At 41.4% G+C, this 6,934-nt stretch overlaps 1 long non-coding RNA gene across 1 annotated transcript in view; it reads left to right on the top strand.

Moving 5' to 3' along the window:
* The window catches only part of LOC103346421 (ras GTPase-activating protein 4B), a 121,123-nt gene that overhangs the window by 41,219 nt on the left and 72,970 nt on the right, over positions 1 to 6,934 (top strand). The window contains exon 2 of the long non-coding RNA XR_011387019.1: positions 6,733 to 6,806. This is a non-coding gene — a long non-coding RNA (ras GTPase-activating protein 4B). The remainder of the gene's footprint in view (positions 1 to 6,732; positions 6,807 to 6,934) is intronic.

Here is a 6,934-nt window from a genome sequence, read left to right as displayed (position 1 = left end):
TCCCCCAAATTCTCCCCCCACCACTGCTGTATTTCAAGGGAGTTCCCTAGCTTTGGCTGTTTGGTTGAGCCTGGCTCCCCCAGTGGCAGAGCAGGGTCTGCTTGGGCTGATGGTAGTTTTTTCTCTCTCACCATTCCTCTTGTTCTCCTGGCCCAGGGCAAGTATGTGTGTACGTGAGCATGTGTTTTCCAGTGTGTGTGTATATGAATGTGTGTGTGCACGCATGCACACATGGAGGGTTCTTCCCCACCCCCACAACTCTCCCCTCCCCCAGCCTTTCTGCCCCCTGCCTCTGACTTCTGTGTGCCCGTTCTGCCTGAGGATCACGCTTTCCAGGCGAGGCATTTTAGGGGAGGTTCCGGTAGGGGGTCTAGAGGGGTTCACACACACTGGACCCTTCCAACAGTGTCACTACCAGTCTGCTCTGGGGGAGTCATGTTGCTCTGTGCTCTCATTCTGGCCCGCGCCTTAGCCCCCAGACACCGAGTGTGTATGTGGTGGGGAGAGGCAACACCCCTTGCTAAAGCACAAGCCCCTTAGTCCCCACCCCACCCCTGCCCCAGCACCTACCCCAAAGCACAATATCCTGGTCACACTTCGCAAGCAGCTGGGGGCGGGGGCCGGGTGGGGAGCTCCAGTCAGACCCTCAGAAGACAGTGGGCATGCCCAGGCCTCTCAGGACTGAGCAGGGGAGGCTGGCTCTCTGGAACCCAGGCGTCGCCTCCCTTCCCCACCTTTTCCCACGGTGGGGGCACTCTGCAGCACCAGGGCTAGGTAGCAGAGCCCGGTGGTCTTCATGAACCCTGAGAGGTGGCTCCTGGCTCCCTGGACTGGGGGGTGGGACGGGCTGGGGTTGCAGGGGAGGGAACTCCCCACCAGGACAGCCAAAGACAGGACTGTGCCTTAGCCCAGGAGCCCATGGGCAGCCAGCTGCTGTCCCTCCTTGCCTTGCCCTGCACCCCATGGACGCTCACCCTGGATAGCCAGGAAGGAACGCAAACGGGGGAGAATCATCCATGGACATTTAAAAAAAAATTGAAAGAAAAAATAAAAAAGACTGTGGAGTCCTCCTCCACCTCAGCTCCCCCTCACTCCCCCGGCCACCCACTCCTGCACCCCCAAGCCCCTTTTCACAAAGGGCCGACCGGCCCTACACCCGGCCCTCCTGAAGTGCCAAGGCCCTTCCCAGCCCCTCCCTGGGCCTGGAGGTGAGATTGCACATGAACCGCTGTAAAGGAGGAGCGGCATCGGGAAATGAGAACCACCAGAGAATCTGTGATAGGAGAATAAACTAAATGCTTTTGTAACGAAGTGAAAGAAGGTCCTAACTAGTCTCATACCAATTTATGTTCATATCTTTGGAAAACATCACATTAATATAATTAGAAATAGATATTCCTCTAATCATCAGCTACATTTACTTACTATTTATGGGTATTCATTGCATAGTCTAGTGCATTTCCATGTCAGAGCAAACTATTGCGGGACATGGCGCTACCTAAGCAGGAATTCTTAAGGGGGAGGGCATCAGTTGCTGCTGTGAAAGTTTGATTCCCTGAGAAATGATGATGACACTCATGGCCATTGTTTTTAGTCAGGCACGGTGTTTCTTTTTGAGGAGATGGTGGGTTCAGAGTCCTTCTCAACACAGTGACTCATCACAGCCTCTGGTCCATTAACATCAGTGTGGAGATGAAACCTACATAGGGTGCCTCTCCCAACTTGGGTGCTGATTGTTTTCAGGGACCCAGTGCCTGCCAGGTAGAATAGTTACCACTAGACGACACTGCTGGCTTTAAAAGGAGCCCTTCAATGCTCATGTCTCTAAACTATTCAATTCAAGGCTTTTGTACGCCTAAATGACCCAGGTTATGAACCCTCACAACAGCTGTTGTTAACCTACCTTCTGAGAGTAACTGGTGAAAACTGATCTCTACATCCTTAATTGTGGTACTCAAAAGTGAAAAATGTGGGGAAGAAATCATAGATTTCAACCTTGCCTTGTTGCTAGAAGCAATTTTGCCCATAATATTTGGAGTATCATGTGTCCTTTTAGTGTCTCTTGCCTTCTACCTTATTCCAGGGAGGTGTGTTTTCTAATTCTCATTCCTTTTTTCTCTCCACCAGTTATTTAGTTTTTCTGAACCTTAGTTTCCTCATTTGGAAAGGAAGATTAAAAACACTCTCTCAGAGGGTTGTTGTAGAGGTTAGAGGTGATTTATGTAAAATCATTTGTGTAAAACTTTTTTTCATAAATAGATTTTTTTAACATTTTAATGACATCATTGGTAGAGTTTTGCTATTTATTTGTGCTCTGTCTTCTTCCCTCCCTCCCTTCCTTCTCTTCACATACGTTATTGTGAGTATTCAAAAAATTCATGAAAAATGTGTCTTAAGAAGGAACTATGAATGAATTTTGAAATGTTTGCACTGAAATAAACTTGTCCTTTTAAAACAAAAAAGAATTATTTATTTATTTACTTATTTGAAAGAGTTGTAGAAAGAGAGGAGAGAGGAGAGAGAGAGAATCTTCCATCTACTGGTTCAGTTCCCAGATGGTTGCAATGTCCATTGTTGTTCCAGGCTGCTGAAGCCAGGAGCCAGAAGCTTCTTCCTGGTCTCCCACATGGGTACAGGGACCCAAGTACTTGGGCCATCCTCCACTGCTTTCCCAGACACATTAGCAAGGATCTGGATTGGAAGTGGAGCAGCCAGGACATGAACCAGCTCCCATATGGGATGCCTGTGTCGTGGGTGGCAGCTGTACCTGCTATGCCACACTGGTCCCTAAATAAATACTGTTTTCCATAACTTTTTGAGGTACTCTTATATATATATGTTTTTATATAAGACAAAATTTAGCAATTTTGGTTGCACTTCTGGAACACTTTGGGGAAGATGTGTCATTCCCATGGTCAGATTTTTGAGCTTCAAGTGTTCAGTTAGTTATATTCATGGCTGCTAGCCTAATTTGCAAGATTGTCTTTTCCTCAGATGAATAGGGTCTGGCGGGTAATGACTGTAGGTACATGTGTTTAGGATGACTAAAGGTTTCAGTGGCTTTCTTTTCAGCAAGCCTCTCAAGATAGTATTGCCAGGGTCTCAGCATTGATGATAACTTTTAAATTATAGATTTGTGACATGATGGAATGAGAGAAAATTCATAAAGCTAATCTTACTTGCCTCCACTGTTGACAATTCTTTTTTTTTTTAAAAAGATTTATTTATTTATTTGTTCAGAAGCCAGTTACAAACAGAGAGGAGAGGCAGAGAGAGAGAAAGGTCTTGCATCCAATGGTTCACTCCCCAGTTGGCCCCAGTGGCCAGAGCCAGGTGATTCTTCCCTGTCTCCCATGTGGGTGCGGGGGCCCAAGGACTTGGGCCATCTTCTACTCCGGCCATAGCAGGGAGCTGAATTGGAAGTGGAGCAGCTGAGTCTTGAACCAGCACCCATATGGGATGCTGGCACTTCAGGCCAGGGTGTTAACCCACTGCACCACAGTGCTGGCCCCAAAAAGCGATGTTAATGTTTGGTTTGGTGCAAAATGCAGGGAATATATGTCTAATTACTTTATTCAAATTCAGTAAATGGTTTGGTACAATTAATTTCCAATTATTTCCCAGTAGAGCAGATTTACTCATATATTAATGAGGCACAGGTGTTAGGCCCCTGGTGTCTGCATGCCTGGGAGGCACATTTCAGTTGTTTATCTACTCAGCCATAGGTACTGCAAGGTATTCAGGCTTGCTTTTAACATTTTTTACAGTGAGGCTTTTTAATATTTTGTTGTCTTATTTTAAATTTCCCCATACCTGTTAAAATTTTAAAAACGATTATTTAGAAAGAAGTTGCAGAGATTTCAATAGTGAATAGCATTAACAGCTAAATAAAGCAGTCTTATTATACTTAACTGCCCAGCCTAACATTAAAGAGAAACAAGTTTATCTACACAAATATTGCACATGAGAAATCAATGTAATTAACAATTCACCTTTTTGTGTTTATCATTTGTGGAAATATGTCTTTGGCAGTCAAGTATTTATTTGGATTCAAGTATTTATATTAATTTTTTGTTTATTCACTGAACTGCACTACCAGCATTCTAGTGGAGATGGAATAGCCTTCTTAGACAGTATGAATTTCAGTAGCTGGCATAATTATAGCTATCTACATACTCATTAAATCTGCAGAACTGTGTCCAAAAACACAGCCATGCATTCAGAAATAGTAAGCAAGTAAATATATATGTTTTAAAAATTGCATTTCTGGGGCCAGGGCCATGGCTCACTTGGTTAATCCTCCACCTGTGGTGCTGGCATCCCCTATGGGCACCAGGTTCTAGTCCCAGTTGCTCCTCTTTCAGTCCAGCTCTCTCCTGTGACCCGGGAAGGTATTGGAGGATGGTCCAAGTGCTTGGGTCCCTGCACTCGCATGGGAGACCAGGAAGAAGCACCTGGCTCTGGTTTCGGATCAGCACAGCAAAGGCCGTGGCGGCCATTTGGACAGTGAACCAATGGAGGGAATTCTTTTCTCTCTGTCTCTCTCTCACTGTCTATAATTCTGTCAAATGAATATTTTAAAAAAGTTGCATTTCTTAGACTAGTTTAAAATTAATTTCCTATAGAATTCCTCTCCAAGCAGAACCATTCTAACAAAGGGATTCCCATGCTTTGCTTTCTTTCCTGTAGGAAAGAATGGGAAGGACTATTTGTGTTTTTTGTTTGTTTCTTTGTTTGTTTTTAACTTTTATTTAATGAATATAAATTTCCAAAGTACAGCTTATGGATTACAATGGCTTCTCCCCCCATAACTTCCCTCCCACCCGCAACCCTCCCCTTTCCCTCTCCCTCCCCCCTTCCATTCACATCAAGATTCATTTTCAATTCTCTTTATATACAGATGATCAGTTTAGCATATATTAAGTAAAGATTTCAACAGTTTGCACCCACATAGAAACATAAAGTGAAAAATACTGTTTCAGTACTAGTTATAGCATTAAATGACAATGTACAGCACAAAGGACTATTTGTAAACAACAATTACTTGGCAACAAGGGAAGTAGGTGATTAATGGGCAGCTGAGAAGCAGCAGATTCTGCAGCATTTACCAGAAGGTAAGAAGAAAATATTTACTTACAGTTTGTGATTGCAATAGATCAACACATTACCTGGTGCCCTGGAAGATTATCTATGAAGGGGATTGCTGAATTTTCCAAGAGACTTCACTCCTAGTCATTTGGCCATTCATGCTTATCTTTCACAGGACATTTACTAATGAGATTGAACCACCTTTAGTCCTGAGTAACTGGTGATGATAAAGCAATTATTTGAAATAACCATCTTTTCTTCTTTTGATGGTGCAAAAATTAGAGCAACACTTTTATGTTTTCCAAAAATGTTTGCAGAAACTCTTGAGCTGGGCAGGAAAGGGAGGGGGCAATTAGCTTGCAGATTCTTACTGTATCAAGTGCCATCATTTAGTCATCCTCTCTTCTTTTCATAAATAGAGGATCAGAAGGATTTTTCACATTTCTTTTGCTTAAAAGCACAAAAGTCAAGGCAACAAGGAGAAATAGAAGGAGATTGCATCAGTGTCTTGTGAAGAAAAGAACCTTTGGTTACCAAAACTGGTAATGATAATTAGCAGCTATTTTTAAATTGTTTTGAAATAGTACCTCCTTTTGTTCTCCAAAAATGAATTAATTGGGATTTAGACTGGTTTCTAAAATGACTTCTACTGAAAGATTTTAGGATTATCTGCATAAATTGAGCATACTGTGCCTGTGCAAGTAAAGACAGTATGACATGCATGATATGAGACAATTTTAGATTTACGAATATAAATCTAATAATTAAAATGCGTTTTTTTCTGTTATATGCAGGTAGTAAAGGCAGGAGACCTGCTGCTAGAATATGTGTATACAAATATTTGTATACCACCCCCATACCCTGTTGTTTAATTTTTAGTATTCTTCATTTGCTAAAAGTAAACCCAAATCCAGATTTATTTTAATTTTTTATTAAACTAAATTAAATCAAATTTATCATTTTAAGAATGCTTGTTTTCTAAGCTGATTGCCAATTATAAATTACATTTTGTTGTTATAAGAGGAATCACTTCGCCTTGCAGACTGTGACCTCTGTCCTCACACTGTTTTCCTCTCCTCTTTACCTATTTGTTTTAAAACAGAGCTCTACACATAGAGTTGACTAATTGGACCTTGTGCTTCTTAATACCCCCTGCCTCTTACATTAAGATTGGAACCATACTCAACTATGATTCAAACCTCAGTAATTTTTTCTTTTATTAATATAAATGTGGAGAGGGTTTTGATTCCATTTAGTAATGTAGCTTTTGAAATCTTGCTTTTTGGCCCGTGAATGTTCATTTCTTGCATCTTGTAATAATGTATTTATTAAATATCCCAAAATATAAATTATTGGGAATAAGACTAATGATATGAATATGAGATACCATAAATATAACCTAATTATTAGGTTATTGAATTTGGCTTAATTTCACATTTTATTATGGTTTTTATGAAGATTTTTTTCTTGACAGCTAATTCTTTGTGTTCTTCCTCAAGATAAAAGTCAGTGGATATGTAGAATTAAAGAATTAAGAGCATGGTAAAGCAACATTAAAGAAATAGTAAATTTAATTGATGTAATGGTTTTCTTTTGTATACTCTATGGGTCAGAGTCTCTGATCTTTGTTTTTTTCTTTCCCAGCATATCACAAACCCAAGGAAGGTTGTTGGCCAGCAAGATTTGATGATCAATAACCCCTTTCACAGGATGATGGGGTAAAGTTTGTCTATATTCATCTCTCAGCCTCTTTTAGCTGTACGAAAAGGCCAATGTGACCAGTTATCAGTTGTTCTGAAAACAGTGTAGTTCATGTCAGCTCTTTTCTTTACTCCACATACTATAA

Source organism: Oryctolagus cuniculus, chromosome 3, assembly GCF_964237555.1.
Source record: "Oryctolagus cuniculus chromosome 3, mOryCun1.1, whole genome shotgun sequence".
Classification (NCBI taxonomy): Eukaryota; Metazoa; Chordata; class Mammalia; order Lagomorpha; family Leporidae; genus Oryctolagus; species Oryctolagus cuniculus.
Note: the sequence above shows the minus strand (reverse complement) of the source record. Positions and strands in the feature narration are given on the sequence as shown.